Below are 18,685 nucleotides of genomic sequence, written 5' to 3' on the forward strand. Positions count from 1 at the left end.
GACTAGCAAGCAATCCAATACACAAGCAAACAAGAAGCAAGCGAAAAAGAGGCGAACAGAAAAAGACGGCGAATAAAACGGCAAGGGTGAAGTGGGGGAGAGGAAAACGAGAGGCAAATGGAAAATAATGTAATGCGAAGGATAAGAGCTATGATGGGTACTTGGTATTTCTTGACTTGGCGCCAGAAATCCTTCTTGCCACCTCTTAAGCACTGCGTTGGTTTTCCCTTGAAGAGGAAAGGGTGATGCAGTAAAGTAGCGTAAGTATTTCCCTCAGTTTTTGAGAACCAAGGTATCAATCCAGTAGGAGACCACACGCGAGTCACCTCGTACCTACACAAACAAATAAGAACCTCACAACCAACGCGATAAAGGGGTTGTCAATCCCTTCACGGCCACTTGCAAGAGTGAGATCTGATAGAGATGATAATAATGAGATAAATATGTTTGGTATTTTTATGATATAGATTGAAAGTAAAAGATAGCAAAATAAAGTAGATTGGAAACTTGTATGATGGAAAATAGACCCGAGGGCCATAGGTTTCAATACTGGCTTCTCTCAAGATAGCATAAGTATTACGGTGGGTGAACAAATTATTGTCGAGCAATTGGTAGAAAAGTGAATAATTATGAGAATATCTAGGCATGATCATGTATATAGGCATCACGTCCAAGACAACCAGACCGACTCCTGCCTGCATCTACTACTATTACACCACACATCGACCGCTATCCAGCATGCATCTAGAGTATTAAGTTCATAAGAAGAGAGTAACGCCTTAAGCAAGATGACATGATGTAGAAGGATAAACTCATGCAATATGATGTAAACCCCATCTTTTTATCCTCAGTGGCAACAACTACGTGTCGCTTCCCTTTCTGTCTTTGGGATCGAGCACCACAAGATTGAACCCAAAGCTAAGCACTTCTCCCATTGCAAGAAAGATCAATCTAGAAGGCCAAACCAAACTGATAATTCGAAGAGACTTGCAAATATAAACCAATCATACATAAAACAATTCAGAGAAGATTCAAATATTTTTGATAGATAAACTTATCATAAACCCACAATTCATCAGATCTTGACAAACACACCGCAAAAATAAGAGTTACATTGAATAGATCTCCAAGAGAATCGAGGAGAACTTTGTATTGTGATCCAAAGAGAGAGAAGAAGCCATCTAGCTACTAGCCATGGACTCGAAGGTCTGAAGTACACTACTCACACATCATCGGAGGGGCCATGGAGTTGATGTAGAGGCCCTCCGTGATCAATGCCCCCTCCGGCGGAGCTCCGGAAAAGGCCCCAAGATGGGATCTCTTGGGTACAGAAGGTTGTGGCAGTGGAAATAGGGTTTCATGGTGCTCCTGGATATTTGCGGGATGTATGGATGTATATAGGAGGAAGAAGTAGGTCGGTGGAGCAACGAGGGGCCCACGAGGGTGGAGGGCGCGCCCAGGGGGTAGGCGCGCCCCCTTCCTCGTAGCCTCCTCATTGATTGCTTGACGTCCACTCCAAGTCCTCTGGATCATGTTTGTTCCAAAAATCACATTCCCGAAGGTTTCATTCCGTTTGGACTCCGTTTGATATTCCTTGTGTACGAAACACTGAAATATGCAAAAAAAACAGCAATTTGGGCCGGGCCTCCGGTTAATAGGTTAGTCCCAAAAATAATATAGAAGTGTAAAATAAAGCCCGTTATCATCCAAAACAGATAATATAATAGCATGGAAGAATAAAAAATTATAGATACGTTGGAGACGTATCAGCGCACACATTAACAATCAACAAAGTCATTTTGGAAGTCACGTTACAATCGGAAACACAAGTTTTATTGAAACCACGGGCGTTCTATTTACCATTTATGTCCCGCCATGCGTCCCCTTGTTTTATTAGCTAGGAGGCCCCGTGCAGGGTAGCTATTTGAGTACGGGAGGCGTGCGATCAGACCCCTGCGCGTGCTTATCGGGAGGAGAGCCCTTTGACCTCCATCTGCCATCCACCTCTCTCCCAAGGTCTCCATTAATGGCGCCCGAGCCTCTGTTTAATGGCGTGGCAATGTCTCACTCGACTGGGATTTAAGAGAAAAAAAGAAAATCTGGAAAGAAAATTTTGCACAGATCTTGATATAAGATCCGACGGACCTATATAGCATCTACTACGACTTATAGAAAGACTGATGAATATATATATATAAGGACGACGAGAGTGGATAATAATTTTCTTACATAATTAGGAAGATAATTAGAAAAGCCACATACAGCTACGCCCGAAATACACAAGGGCAAAAGAAGGAAGACGCATACAATGATCTAGCTCGCTGATCTCTACTTTCTTTATGCGCTGCAGGTCGCGGAGACTAGTTCTCGCGGCGGGCGATGATCTCTTTCATCAGTTTCATGTCCTTAATACGCTGCTTGGCAGCATCCATGGATTCCTCCACCAGCCTGTTGTGCTCGATGCGGAGCATGGCATTCTTGTCCATAAGTTTCTTGATGATGACGCCCGTCCTCTGCAACACGGCAGCGGTCTCCTGCTCCTGCTTCGCCCTTCTGGTGATCTTCACCCTCAGTAGGTCGCGCTCGCCCTGGAGCTTCGCATTGCCCTCCCCCAGTTGCCGGATGATGCCAGTAGCCTCGTCCTGCATCCTCGCCCAGCCGGAGATCTGATCCATCTGGCTATGGACAATCGCATGCATGTGCCTGTAAGAGTCCTCGCCTGCCTGTGAGAAATTTTCCCAGGCCGCTGCGGCGCGGCGGGACCACCCTGCTGCTTCGGCGGCACGATGGGACATCTCTGCTGCTTCCGTGGTGTGGCCGCACCAGTCTGCTACATCGACAGCGCAGCAGGACATCCGTGCTGCTTCGGCGGCGCGGCAGGACCTTTGTGCTGCTACTGCTGCGCGGCTGGACATGTCAGCTGCTTTCGTGGCGAGGCGGGACATCTCTCGTGCTTCCTCTTCCATGCTCACCTCTCCCTGGTGGAAATCTCTCGACCCAGAACTCACGCTGGCTATGGCTTGATTGACTTGATTGTTTTTTGTGGATGAGGAGTTGAGGAGGAATGTGTAGTCATCTTAGCATAGTAGTATTTATAACCGAGTAGGAGTACTACTAATACACTCCTAAGTGGGAAACTGTTTAGGTTGTGATCAGTGTGAACAGGTTTGCAATTAAATATAGCGTGGTAGTAGTAGTAATTTGGAATGTGACGAGACGCGCTCAAAATTTATTGACGGATCTAGTTTCGAAGTGCGGCACTATTCCCGGATGGCGTAACGTCGGCATGTTTTCTCGGCCACTACTAGGAAAAGGGCTACTAATGGCGCACCAGTTTTGCCTACTAATGGCGCATCACTGGTGCGCCATTAGTATCACGCCACTAGTATTTTTTACTAATGGCGCACCATTGGTGCGCCATTAGTATAGGCCACGGTGCGCCATTAGTATAGGCCACGGTGTGCCATTAGTATTTTTGAATTTTGAAGGCGGGAAAATAGTAGTGGCGCACCGTCTAACCCCCACCGTGCGCCATTGCTATTTTTGAATTTTGAATTTGGATCTGGATCGTGATTTTTTTGCCCATTTTTGCTAGTTTTTTTGCTCGTTTTTTGGCACGATATTATTTCAAATTTTGTTCCTGTTTTTGGATCTTGCACGTTCTTTTGCCGTGTTCTTTTGCCGGAGAGGAGTTCGCCGGAGAGGAGGAGGAGGTCACCGGAGAGGCGCTCGCCTACATCTCCGGAGAGGAGGAGGAGGTCGCCGGAGAGGAGTTCACCGAAGCATCGGAGAGGAGGAAGGAGAAACCATGAGGGAATGGGAGGAGGGAGGAGGAGCTCACCGGAGAGGAGGGAGGAGAAACCGTGAGGGGAGGGGAGGGGAGGAGAGGAGAGGAGAGGAGAGAGGAGGAGGTCCCCGGAGAGGAGGAGGTCGCCGGAGAGGAGGAGGAGGTCACCGGAGAGGAGGAGGAGGGTAGTATGATGGAGGAGAGAAGGGAAGATGGAGTGGAGGAGAGGAGGAGATGGAGTGGAGGAGAGGTGGAGTGGAGGAGAGGTGGAGTGGAGGAGGTGCGCCCAGCCATATATACGACATAGTAATGGCGCACCGTGGGCAGGTGTGCTATTACTAACTTTTTTTATTTTTTTGATTTATTTTGAATTTTGAAGGCGGGAAGATCCTAATGGCGCACCATGGGTAGGTCCGCCATTAGTAAGTTTTTTTTGACTTATTTTGAATTTTGAAGGCGGGAAGATACTAATGGCGCACCATGGGCAGGTGTGCCATTAGTAATTTTTTTTAAAAAAAATTTGACTTATTTTGAATTTTGAAGACGGGAAGATACTAATGGCGCACCATGGGCAGGTGCGCCATTAGTAAATTTTTTTAATTTTTTGACTTATTTTGAATTTTGAAGGCGGGAAGATACTAATGGCGCACCATGGGCAGGTGCGCCATTAGTAAGTTCGAATTTGTTTGAATTTTTTTGCCTCTTCTGTTAGGTTTTTGAGGATTTTGAAAATGTTTAACGGGGTAGCCCCCCCCCCCCCCCCCGGTTAAATTCGGATGTAACTTTTCGAGTAGATGATTTTTCATATAAAAAACTTTTCATCCGAGTTCGTACGCAAAAGTTATGCCCATTTTTACAAATTCTCGAGAGATTTTGCAAAAAAGTCAAAAATTCATGTTTGTAAATTTTGCTAACAACTAGACCACATATCACATGGGAATCTTATTTTCTTTTTTTTGACATTTCTATCATTTTCTTTTATTTTTTTTGAAACTGAAAAGGCGGTCCACGGGGGGGGGGGGGGGGGTGCATTCGGGCGAATGTTTGGGCCAAGTTACTAATGGCGCACCGTGGCATGGTGCGCCATTACTAGTTCAACTAACTAGTAATGGCGTACCACTCCCATGGTGCGCCATTAGTAGTTTTGAAAAAATAAAAAAAAATTACTAATGGCGCATCGTGGACGTGGTGCGCCATTAGTATTTGCACACTAATGGCGCACCAACACATGGTGCGCCATTAGTACTCCCTCCGTTTCTAAATATAAGTTTTTATAGAGATTCCACTAGATGAACTACATACGGAGCAAAATGAATGAATCTAAGCTTGAAATGCATCTATATACATCCGTATGTGGTTCATAGTGAAATCTCTACAAAGACTTATGTTTCGGAACGAAGGGAGTATATAGTAATGGCACACCACATGTCTGGTGCGCCATTAGTGTCAATTCCATCTATAGCCCTTTTCCTAGTAGTGGGCCGGGGTCTAGCATATGCCATGCTACTAGTTCTTTTTCTACTGCTATGTACGTGCAAAAACTGGCACCGTCGGATACATATCTTACGCTTGGCATTCGACAGGAATAGCCTTGTGGCGAGCTATAGACTAGTCTTTTTTCCAGACGCATTACACCTATCTCTCGGGACTTCTCGCACGCACCATCACTGCTCCCTAGGTCGATGCCACCCACATACAGTTGTACTCTCTCACACACGCATGCACTCATCCTCTCTCACACACGCATCTGTAGCTACAAATTGTAGTGTTCTCAACCATCCAATTGGCTCTATCATAGGTTTCACGTTGCTCCTTGGCCTTGAGATTGAGATGTTTCAAACGCGGAGGCTAAGATGGAGGCGCGAGGTTTTGGTTAATGTGCAGGCCGCACACGGCACCAACACGCCACGAGCTTCGTCTGCCTGGTGCGTATGCAGTCGGGTGAGTTGTCCAAGTATAGACACAACCAGGCCCTCATTGGTATCTGCGCCTCCACTTTGCACTACACCACGGTCAAGTATTGGTGACACATCAATCTGTCGGCATATGGTGTCTTTGCCGACACATAATTTGTAGCTAACACATATGCTGACAGAAGACTGAACAGTCGAAGGACTTACTGTGGGGAAAGGCATTGCCGACAAAAGTTCACTTGCCGACACATTTTGAGTCGGCATACACCCTACCTACGCCGATAGTTTCCCTGTGCACATACACCTACCTACCCTGACACATGATTTGTGGGCATACACCCGAGCTACGGCGACCGACGGGGTGTGAACATAGACCCCACTTTTGGCGACACATAAGTTGTCCTGCTAGGTATATACCTTTGTCAACACTTGTTCTGTTTGGACAGACGTATACCTTCGCCGACACTTATGTTGTCTAGATAGGTACATACCTTGGATGACACATACTCTGTCTATCCAGGTACGTACAATTGCCTACACTTATTCTGTCTAGCTAGGTAGTAACCATGGCTGACAATTACTCTGCAAGAATCTGTTTACCAGCAGATAAATTGTTGGAAAGGTAGTGTACAGCCAAACCAATGATTTGATACATATACCATATACAATGTCAAATGTGATCAACAAACAACATCAAGATGAACACATATTGGACAATCATGATAGGTTCACAAACATACATAAATAGATATTCACACGGGTTCACAAGCATAGTTTGACCATCCAGAACACACAAGTCACATAAAAAGGTCCACCATTTGCTAGTCTGAACTAATTCAAACAATGGTCCAGAACACACAAATCACATACATGAGCACAAAGTTTCTACTCCCAAACACTTGAAGCACCAAATGGTCCAGAACACACATAAGATTCAAGAAAAATGATTGAAGTTGGTTGGTCCAAAATACTGTGAACAGCCATATGTGTTCCATGACACTCCAAGTCCTCCTCACATCCAATGCTAGGTGTGGCTAAGTACCAGAAAATATTCCATATGAATTTATCATGAAAGTGCAATCATTCCAAAAGTTGTTCAAAGCTCATATGAAGATTGTTAGGCTAGAGCGGCACATGCTAGCTTATACTTGGTTGTTCATGTGAGAGTAACATTATTATATGACCATGAATACACACAAATATATTTGTTCCTTTGCGGTGAAGTGTAGTGTTGCGGGCTTCCTTCTCCACAGGAATCAATCACCACAGGAAACAATGTTCTGCTATTTTTGTCGACATCATTTGATCAACACACTTGAGTTCCTTTTGGTTTCATGTCCCAGAATTATTAGCAAGAGCATTCCCAGAAAATCTACTTGTGCATATATGCTACAGAAATGCTTATGACGAGTAAAACACGTTCTCAAAAATAAGCTTGGTATGGCAACAAACAAACTAAACTAATGCAAGGGGAAAGGATGCAGAATTAGGATGTGGCTATTTTCAAGTATGTAACATATTTGACCAAGATCAGGACATGGATTATCAATATGTTTCCGCAGAATCGTTTCTTAATTGAGCCGCACGACACCATCAGAATTACAATATTCTATTCTGGAGCTCAAAAGTTCAGATTGGTGGCAAGTTAATAAGCTAACATGGCAGCTCTGTGAGTCTGAAACAGGTTATAAAGGATAAGATGATGCCGACAAACTTGGCAATAAATACCATAAGATAGGATTCCTGATCAGCAATATTATTTGTTAACAACTCATAGTAGTAGTTGTAGCTTGTTATATTTAAGAACACACCGTAGTAGTTTATAAAGAGATGGGCTTGTCAGATATTAAGAGTTGCAGGTTGTAATAATATTTAAGAACCAGCAGTAGTAGATTGTACTGAACTTTTATATGCTATAGAGGAAACATGGCTGGGCCTTATGTAGTTATGTTGCACTTCTTTGTACATTGTCTTGACACATTCAGTTTAATTGTAATGTATAATTTAGATGAAGAGATACTACAATATCACGGGCCATTGAGGATGAAGCTGAGGTTACCATCAATGATCTATTTAAAGAGGAAATAAAAATCTAAAGCTTCAACAAGTAGAGGCAACTGCTGTTAGTACCTGCACCTCCTGGCACATTAGTTGTCTTCTTGGCATCTTTGATCTGCAACAAGACAACAACAATCATTACTCTTTGGTCTAATTCCCAAAACAACTGAAAAATAGGCATTCAAAAAAAGGCCTACATGTAATTCTCACTAGTACGAATGTCGTGCTACAATCTTCAACTTCAGTATCAAATATGCTGTCGTCAGAGACGCCCGAGTAGTTCCGCTGCACTGAGAGCGCTCTGCTGATGTTGCACATCACGGCCTGCTCGTGCTGCTGCTATTGCATGCTCGGGCTATCAGGCGTCCGGAAAGAAGAAAAATTGTAGAGCTGCGACAGCAGCAGCTTCAAGTGCTAATGTGCTCTTGAGGAATCCTTCCATGTTGGTAAATTCAGTCTCCGGTTTCCTAGAATAGATAAGATAAATAGCAATTTCTTAGTCTGTGTTGCTACTCATTAATTCTTTTAGACCACCGATGTGGTTAATAAAAAGATCAAAAAGTTTAGCATAACTCAGACCGATGTGGATAGTTCACACGGGTTAATTTGTTGTTTCATGTGCACATATTAATCAAATAAATTCTTCCAATCTAGTTAATTGTACTGCTGGATTTTGGTGGTCATTCTGAATGTATAAATTTGTTGTGCGGATCTCTAAACTAATATGGATCTGTTTACGAACTATAACTTAGCACTATATCGAGTTCTTGCTATCAGTTTGATTTTGGTGGTCCAAGTGGATATATACACGAGTCATACAGCCACAGTCTGCACTATTTGGTTAATGAGAACGGGAGGAGCACAACACTGACCCCATCGCTTATCTCAGCTAGCTTCAGGTCCACCATGGCCACCTACACCGAGCGCCATATCACGTCGCCGAGCTTCGTTGTCGACTCATGTACCCAATCACCACAAACAGAGATATCAGAACAGTTCATTACATAATTATACCGCTTATGAGTTCGGGAAAAAGGAAACTTTGATGTACCTAGGCTTAGACAACCACGTTTTGTCCATGATGCACCATTAATATCAAATTTGCCAAGTATCTGAATTTGGCTAGTGCGACAATGTTAGTTTTGCATCGGTGAAGCAACAATCATTATTCATTATTGAGGCAAAATAGCAGTACAAAACAATCAAGCAACAGAAACACATTCTTGTCCGGTTGTCTACTGTCACAAGCAACGACATATGAATTAAGTGCAGCAGTACAGCAAAGGAAAACTTAGGAGGAGTTGACGCTTACCTCAAGGCACGGGGACGGATGGCTTTTGGAGGGGCACAACTCGAAGGAGATGGAGCCCCGACAGCAGGTCCGGTAGCAGCGTAATGAGCCTGGAGATGGATCCCGTGGCATCAACATGTCCGGCAGCAGCGGGAGGCCGGCAATGGAGCCCCGGTAGCAGCAGATCCGGCAGGAGCGGGAGCACGACGATGGAGCCCCGGAGGTAGCAGGGATGGAGATTTGCGAGGACGACGGCTGGATGTCAGGAGGACACAAGGACGGCCGTCGGATTGTGGAGTGCGAGGACCGTGGCTCGATCTCGGGTGGAGGGGCAGAGTGCGAGGATGGGTGGATGTGGGGTGGAGCTTGGGGGAGGGGGGTGCGACCTCCGGGACGACGGCTTGATGACGGGGTCGAGCGCGAGGGCGACGGCGATGGCGGCCGGACTTTGGATCGAGCGCGAGGCCGGCGGCAATGGCGTCCGGACCGTGGATCGAGCGCGAGGTGGGCAGCGACACAACACGGGTTAGGGTTGTGGAGTTGTTCGATTTGGGGATTGTTTGCTCGGGGTGGAGGTTATTTTGCACAAAAACCTGAAAATTTTCCCCTCCCGCCGAAATCTCGCGCCAAGTTTCCAATGATTCACACGTGTCCACCTACGCCGACACTTTTTTCGTGTCCATACATCCTATGTAGGCCGACACATGTTAGGTCGCTAAGTACCTACCTACGACGACTGAAAAAAATGTCAAAACCCACACATCTGCCGACACATAACATGTTATTAAGCAATTACTGACAGATACATTGTTGTTGTGTGGTTGCCGACACTTAGTGTGTCCACAGTAATGTACCTATGCTAACATATGATCCGAAGATAAAACTTAAAAGCTACGCCGACAGTTATTTTGTGGAGATTACTGGACCTTTGCCCACAGAAGTGTGTCATGTAATCTCCACCGTGGTGTAGTGTTGGCTGGTCATAGTGGAGAGTAACATAGACCAGTTACTAGTCTATGTTACTAGTACCTTCATAGTGGGCCGGTAGCGTCATATATTATATGCATAATTTGGCGACGAGCGCTCTCTATATGTACCACCTTTTTTCTTTAATTACATCTTGTTAGTTTTGCTCCATGGTGCTATCCATCGATACTACAACTGTACAAATCTATATATTTTTTAAAAGGCTAGAGGGCGGGGCAGTCTAGCTTGGCCCTTTTCACAAGAGGCGAGGGCCTTTGTGATTTGATGGCTCATTAGTGCTAGAAGGCGGGGCCTTGTGATTTGACTGCTCGTACAAATGTGCCGACGATCTGAGGAGGAGCAAATAACCGTGCGGTATACTCAAGTTTTCCACTGGAGTACAACGGAGGAGCACGAAACACGGCAGCCCAGTGCCATATCCTCTACTCTCTACTCTTATTATATATTACTAGCAAGAGGCATTATTCTATTGGCAATAAGGAATGATCTAATTTGCTAGTCATCTCATTTTTAGCATTTTTCTATTCATGCCTCACAGAGAAGGTGACACATGCGGTCAAATACTAGTACTGCTACTGTACTACTTACTAGTCGTATTTAGTGTCACATTTTAACCATAAATGTGGGAGGATGTCACGACAACGCCTCCACATGTGCCACGTGGCTTCATGAACTGTAAGAGAAACACTGTGTAGCGTGCCATTGTGTTTTGCACATACTCGAAGTACTAGTAAGTTACACGTGCATTGCACGCGTCAGATTTTGCAACCAAATTATGAATAAATACCACACTATAGCATGTAAGCTTTGAGTCATATATGCCTCATGTAGACCTTCGTTTAATTCTTATAGTTCATCTCATTCAAAATCAATTAGTTTCTATAAGAAACCTAGGGCCTCTTTGATTCGTAGGATTTCCAAAATGCGGAAATAGGAAGAACATGGGATTAGAGTGGAATGTCGTCTTGAATCCTATAGGATGGTAGGAGTGTTTGATTGTGCATTCAAAAAACGCAAAATTCTTTCAAAGATGTTTGAGTGGATGGGATGTTTCCTATGAAATCTAGTGCAAATGAATCATATGGGAAAATTCCTATGGTTTACAATCCTACAAATCAGACGACCAAGATAGGAAAAATTCCTAAGGATTAGAATCCTCCAAAATTCCTTTGAGAATCCTTTGAATCAAAGAAGCCCTTAATCTATTTTATGATTCATGGAATTGTGCGTTGTAAAGCATAAAGTAAAAACAAATAATGGCAATTCAACTAGAAAAAATGTTTGGGCAATTATGGTACGGAAGATTCTAGAACAAAGGAGAAGCATTGTGGTTTTGAGATTTGTGTATTATGCTTAAGTTCAACCATGGAGTCTGCTAGATTGTACATGTGGCAAAATCCGGTGGGGGCTAGAAGATGGTGCGAGGGGCCGAGTGGAGGGAGACTATGAAGGAGTGCACAACAACGAGATCGATATTTAGAGAGAGGGGGCGAGAACGTGCGCTGTTGCGTGCAGTGGCGGAGCCATGAAAAATGTCCCATGAGCTAGGGGGCCAAGAATTGCCCAAACGTTTTTCTACATGATTTGTTTTTACTTTATGCCTTACAACGCACAATTCCATGAATCTTAAAATAGATTAGCTTTCTTATAAAAACTAGATGATTTCGAATGAAATGAACTATAAGAATTAAACGAACATCTACATCATGCATATATGACTAAAAGCTTACATGCTATAATGTGGTATTTATTCATAAGTTGGTTGCCAAATCTCATGTGTGCAATGCACGTGTACCTTACTAGTCTAAATGGTGTCTCTATGTGTGTTGTGCGTGTTAAACACATTGTACATAGTATATCATACTAGTCTAAATTGTCTATTTTTGGTACACGTTAAGCTTGTTCCCCGAAATTTCAAGCCGCGCCTTGTTATGCCGAAATTTCAAGCTAGCGTCTCTGTCTATCGTGCCGCGAAACTCCCGCCTCTTTAACCCGCGCCTTGTTAGCCCGAAATATTTAAGATATATCTTTGTCTCATTGTGCTCCGACAACTCCCTCCATCTCAACCCGCGCCTTGCTATTCCAAAACTACAACGCGCACGAAAACTCCCACCTCCTGTGAAATCCCGATACGCAAAATGCCCATGATACCCCTGAACTGAAAGAACCGCCTCAAATCGGTGAGGGTACTTCCGTAACTTACCCCACATTTCGGATAAGCGCGTCCCAAGCCATGGTTCCCCACTCCCATCCCATCCGCCCACCCATTTGTACACCGAGGCCGGCAAAACCCGCGAAGCCCCCACACCCTCCTCCGTCCGCCACCTAGCCGGAGCCTCTTCCCTGACGACGTCATCCACAGCAACACCTCGACGTCCTCATCCATCGTACCGGATGAGGATCCGTCATTGATCTGGTCGTCCCGCCGGTTCAGCCACCCCGTCCTCCACCTCAAAGGAGCTGCCCTGACGTTCCCCTCGTCTTTCGCGCCACCTCCATTCCCACACCGCCGTCTTCACCTGCACCACCAGAAGAGCATCATCATCACCGTTTCCTCGGATGAAGCTGCGGCCTAATCGGCACCACCAAAGAGGTTGTACATTAATCGCCGCATTTTCTTCTTGATTCGATCACACGGTGGTGCCGGCGCTTGGTCCCGAGCCGACATAGCGTGACTCCATCCACGGCGGTGTCGCTGGCCACTTCCTCCATGGCGTCACTCCCTCGGCGGCGACTTCCACATCAGTAGGAGCTGCTGCTGCTTTACCTCTTGCTCACGCTGCTGCTCTGCTCTTGCTCTCGGTCCCCTTCCTGGTCTGCTCTTGCTCTTGCTCTTGCTCGTGCTCGTGCTGCTGCTCTCGCTGTTGCTCTTGCTTGCGATGCTGCTCCGATTTAACTACACTTCAGTCAACTGAATTGACTTTTGGGCCAGTCGATTTTCAGGGGGTGGGGGGCTCGCCGGAGTTATGGAAGAACCAGCCGCAGCGGGGAGGGGGGCTCGCCGGAGAGGTACCCCACTATCTATCTTAGGGTTCAGGGTGCGGGCGGTGGTTGCCGGCGGTGGTGGGCTGTGGCGTGGGGATCGCCGGAGAAAAAGCTCGGCATGGGGGGGCTACAAGGATGGCCGGGGCAGCGGCGGACCGGCGGTGGGGAGTGTTTTCGAGGCGGGCGGGGGGCGGCTGTTTAGCCGGTGATGGCTCACGGCTCAGGGGTGTGGATATTGAGGATGAACTGCAGGCCCTTGATTTCGTATCCAACGGCTGCAAAATCGACTGACCACCGATGAAAAAGTTAGTCGACTGACTTGTAGCCTCACCTCTAGTGCGTTTAGTTTCGACAGTAAAATTCAGTTTCGACAGCAAAATTCAGTTTCGACAGTTAAGTTCAGTTTCGACAGTTAAATTCAGTTTTGATAGTTAAGTTCAGAGATGAGCGGCTGATGTATACATCTAGCACTTTGAGGTTATGTATTTTACGTCATCTATTGGAGATGTTATTGGAATTCCACTCAGGTTAACGTTGTCTCTCTTGTCCTGCTTCAACCTCGGCGTCGCACAACTCACTGGAGATGCTCCAACGACGAAACCCTCCATCACAGCAGAGCAGTACCTCGGGCTCCATCTCCAGACGCCTAAGATCTTCCCCTCCTCCGACAGCCAAGTCAGCCGGAGCATCCTCACCAGCCAACCCAATCACACTGAGATCGACATGGCTTCGCCAAAGAGGTTGTACACTTCTTGTGGTTTGACTTAATCTCACCATGTTTTTTTGCATCCTGTGATCTTCCAATTCTGGTGAACCAAACACCCAGATTGGTAGAAATCATGTGTTTTTAAATTCTCTGTTTTGCACGTGCATTCCAATCCTATTCCTGTCTATTTCCTATCCCTGCATTGTTAGAATCCTCAAATTCAAACAAGCCCTTACACAATTACTTCTGTTACAGATATGTGTCAAAGAAAACCTTGTGTGGTTTGTCCTGCTCCTGCGGTGTTGTGTTCCACCCCAGCTCAGCTGCTCCAACAACGAAAGGGTTCACCACAGCAGGGATCCGCTCTCTAGACTGTCTTTCGCCACCTCAGATCTTCTTCCCCGCCACCGGCAGCCACGGCAACTGCATTACCATCATCAACTGAGCAGATGACCTTGAGGACTACACGGGTCCGCAAGAGAGATCGCACTCTTCCGTGTCTGCTTACGTTATGCATCGCTTAATATGATGACTGATACGTCTCCAATGTATCTATAATTTTTGATTGTTCCATGCTATTATATTATCAACCTTCGATGTTTTATATGCATTTATATGCTATTTTATATGAATTTTGGGACTAAACTATTAACCCGGAGCCTAGTGCCAGTTTATGTTTTTCCCTTGTTTCAGTGTTTCGCAGAAAAGGAATATCAAACAGAGTCCAAGCGGAATGAAACCTTCGGAAAAGTTATTTTAGGAAAGAAAGCAATACAGGAGACTTGGAGTGCACGTTAGGGGATCATCGAGGAAGCCACGAGGCAGGGGGCGCGCCCACCCCCCTGGGCGTGCCCTCCACCCTCGTGGGCCCCTCGTGGCTCCCTAATGTATTTCTACCGCCTATATATATATATCCATATACCCTAAAACTATCGGGGAACACAATAGATCGGGAGTTCCGCCGCTAGAAGCCTCCGTAGCCACCGAAAACCAATCTAGACCCGTTCCGGCACCCTGCCGGAGGGGGGAATCCCTCTCCGGTGGCCATCTTCATCATCCTGGCGCTCTCCATGACGAGGAGGGAGTAGTTCTCCCTCGGGGCTGAGGGTATGTACCAGTAGCTATGTGTTTGATCTCTCTCTCTCTCCCGTGTTCTTGAGGTGGTACGATCTTGATGTATCGCGAGCTTTGCTATTATATTTGGATCTTATGATGTTCCCCCCTATACTCTCTTGTAATGGATTGAGTTTTCCCTTTGAAGTTATCTTATCGGATTGAGTCTTTAAGGATTTGAGGACACTTGATGTATGTCTTGCGTGGGATACTCGTGGTGACAATGGGGTATTCTATTGATCCATTTGATGTATGTTTTGGTGATCAACTTGCGGGTTCCGCCCATGAACCTATGCATAGGGGTTAGCACACGTTTTCTTCTTGACTCTCCGGTAGAAACTTTGGGGCACTCTTTGAGGTTCTATGTGTTGGTTGAATAGATGAATCTAAGATTGTGTGATGCATATCGTATAATCATACCCACGGATACTTGAGGTGACATTGGAGTATCTAGGTGACATTAGGGTTTTGGTTGATTTGTGTCTTAAGGTGTTATTCTAGTACGAACTCAAGGGCTGTCTGTGACACTTATAGGAACAGCCCAACGGATTGATTGGAAGGAATAAACTTTGAGGTGGTTTCGTACCCTACCATAATCTCTTCGTTTGTTCTCCGCTATTGGTGACTTTGGAGTGACTCTTTGTTGCATGTTGAGGGATAGTTATGTGATCCAATTATGTTATTATTGTTGAGGGAACTTGCACTAGCGAAAGTATGAACCCTAGGCCTTGTTTCAACGCATTGCAATACCGTTTACGCTCACTTTTATCATTAGTTACCTTTCTATTTTTATATTTTCAGATTACAAAAACCTTTATGTACTATCCATATACCACCTGTATCACCATCTCTTCACCGAACTAGTGCACCTATACAATTTACCATTGTATTGGGTGTGTTGGGGACACAAGAGACCCTTTGTTATTTGGTTGAAAGGTTGCTTGAGAGAGACCATCTTCATCCTACGCCTCCTACGGATTGATAAACCTTAGGTCATCCACTTGAGGGAAATTTGCTACTGTCCTACAAACCTCTGCACTTGGAGGCCCAACAATGTCTACAAGAAGAAGGCTGTGTAGTAGACATCAAGCTCTTTTCTGGCGCCGTTGCCGGGGAGGTGAGTGCTTGAAGGTATATCTATAGATCTTGCAATTGAATCTTTTAGTTTCTTGTTTTATCACTAGTTTAGTTTATAAAAAATGGAATTAAGCTTGCCTCATACGCTTCATCTTTTTAATATCTTTCGTGAGTATGATGGAAAGGAAAATTGTGCCAAAGTGTTAGAAGAAGAATGCATTAAAATGTTTGGCACTAAATCTTTGAATGATGAGCATGATTGCAATGTTGTTTGTATGAACTCCTTGAATATCCATAGTACTAATGATGATTGCACTAGTTATGATCAAAATGCCTCCTATGAACATGTCAATTTTTGTGGAGTGCATTGGGTTTGCAAGTACACACCAATTAGGGAAGATAGATTTTGCAATAGGCACAAGTACTTAGAAACTAAATTGTTGCAAGAAAGGCTAAATGTTTGTGCTGAAAATTTAAATTTTCTTGGCCATACTTGTGAGCTTTGCAATGAACGTGGTCATTTAACCATGCGATGCAAATTGTTTCATGATCTAATCGTTTCCAAAAATTGTGATGACTTGATTTCTCTTGCACATCATAATGAACTTAGTTTTATTATGGGTTACGAAGAAATGAAACGTATAACTAACTATCTTCCAGTATTTGCCCGTGATAAACTTCTTGGCTTTGATCTAGAGCAAATTTATATGTATTGTGCGGTGAATTGTATTGAAAATCCTTATATTGCCAACTACATAAAGAAAAGAAAACAAATAGAAGATGAAGATAATACTAATGAAAGGGAAGAGACTTCCAAATATCTTCCTATTATTTCTTATGATGAATCGGGTAACGAGGAGGAGCCTCCTATTCAACCAATCTCATTAATAAGGAGCTCCAAAAAGAGGATTGAACCCACACATGATGTGGTGAAGAAGAAGAAGAAAATAAAAAGGAAGAGAGGTAAAAAGATATTTCCCCAAATAATGCTACTCCTATTACTATTGTGCCTCATGAAAATATAACTGTGAAAGATAATGATACTTCTTATGATCTCGAAAATCTTTTTGGCACTTGCTTGGAAGAATATGATAATTGCTATACTATTGGTGCTATCCATACTATTAATGATGAGAGTGATTATGCTTATGATATGAAAAGGCCCAAGCTTGGGGATGCTATGTTTGATGAAGATGATGTTTTTGAGAATATATTTGCTGCAATTAATGTTTGTCCCAAGCTTGGGGACGCTACGTTTAATGAAGATGATATTTTTAGTCTCCCAAGTTTTGATATGCAAATTTATAATGATGGTAGCATGCCTCCTACTTATGATGATTATTGTGATGGTACTTATGCTATAAAAAGTAGTGATTATATTTATAAAACTTGTCATGATTATGATTACCCCTTTTCTTAACATTACTCTTTTAATGTGGAAACGATTTATAGTATTCGAGTCTCTTATGATACTCCCACTATTCGGAATGAGAAGAATTTTGCTTATGTGGAGAGTAATAAAAATTCTATGCTTATGCATCATGAAAATAATGCTTTAGGTGCTGGTTATATTGTTGAATTAATTCATGATGCTACTGAAAATTATTATGAGGGAGGAATATATGCTTGTAGGAATTGCAATAATATCAAGTTTCCTCTCTATGTGCTTAAAGTTTTGAAGTTATGCTTGTTTTACCATCCTATGCTAGTTGATTATTGTTCCCACAAGTAGTTTGCTCACAAAATCCCTATGCATAGGAAGAGGGTTGGACTTAAATGTGCTAGTTATATTCTTCATGATGCTCTCTTTATGTTACAATTCTTATCTTTTATGTGAGCATCGTTGAAATCATCATGCCTAGCTAGGGGCCTTAAACGATAGCGCTTGTTGGGAGGCAACCCAACTTTATTTTTGTTCGTTGATTTTTGCTCCTGTTTAGAAATAAATAATTTATATAGCCTCTATTATGATTGAGTTTTTATGTTTTAGTTAGTGTTTGTGCCAAGTAGAACCGTTGGGAAGACTTGGGGAAAGTCTTGTTGATCTTGCTGTAAAAAACAGAAACTTTAGCGCCCACAAGAATTGATGCCATTTTTTATTGGAGAGTTCTATTTAGTTAATTATTTTTTCATATTATTAATAGATAAATTCCTCATGTCCAGAAATTTATTTTAGAATTTTTGGGATTCCAGAAGTTTGTGTTAGTTACAGATGACTATAGACTGTTCTATTTTTGACAGATTCTGTTTTTCGTGTGTTGTTTGCTTATTTTAATGAATCAATGGCTAGTAAAAGAGTTTATAAACCATAGAGAAGTTGGAATATAGTAGGTTTAACACCAATATAAATAAATAATGATTTAATTACAGTACCGTGAAGTGGTTTTTTGTTTTCTTTCGCTAACGGAGCTCACGAGATTCTCTTGTTAAGTTTTGTGTTGTGAAGTTTTCAAGTTTTGGGTAAAGATTCGATGGACTATGGAATAAGGAGTGGCAAGAGCCTAAGCTTGGGGATGCCCAAGTCACCCCAAGGTAATATTCAAGGACAACCAAGAGCCTAAGCTTGGGTATGCCCCGGAAGGCATCCCCTCTTTCGTCTTCGTTCATCGGTAACTTTACTTGGAGCTATATTTTTATTTACCACATGATATGTGTTTTGCTTGGAGCGTCAATTTATTTTGTTAGGATTTGCTTGCTGTTTGAATAAAATACCAAGATCTGAAATTCTTTAATGTTAGAGAGTCATCATATAGTTGCATAATTATTCG

At 43.7% G+C, this 18,685-nt stretch overlaps 1 long non-coding RNA gene across 2 annotated transcripts; it reads right to left on the reverse strand.

The window, feature by feature from the left end:
* Positions 1–7,616: 7,616 nt before the first annotated feature.
* Positions 7,617–9,607, reverse strand: LOC125516012 (uncharacterized). Of its 2 annotated transcripts, none has more exons than XR_007287210.2 (4): positions 9,071–9,607; positions 8,631–8,870; positions 7,956–8,225; positions 7,617–7,873 (listed from the first exon to the last, which is right to left on the reverse strand). It is a non-coding gene; the product is annotated as an uncharacterized LOC125516012 (long non-coding RNA). The 2 variants fall into 2 exon arrangements; XR_015607541.1 differs by having other exon boundaries at positions 8,631–8,880.
* Positions 9,608–18,685: the final 9,078 nt, after the last annotated feature.

This window comes from Triticum urartu, chromosome 6A (genome assembly GCF_056163025.1).
Source record: "Triticum urartu cultivar PI428250 chromosome 6A, HENAU_Tu73, whole genome shotgun sequence".
Classification (NCBI taxonomy): domain Eukaryota; kingdom Viridiplantae; phylum Streptophyta; class Magnoliopsida; order Poales; family Poaceae; genus Triticum; species Triticum urartu.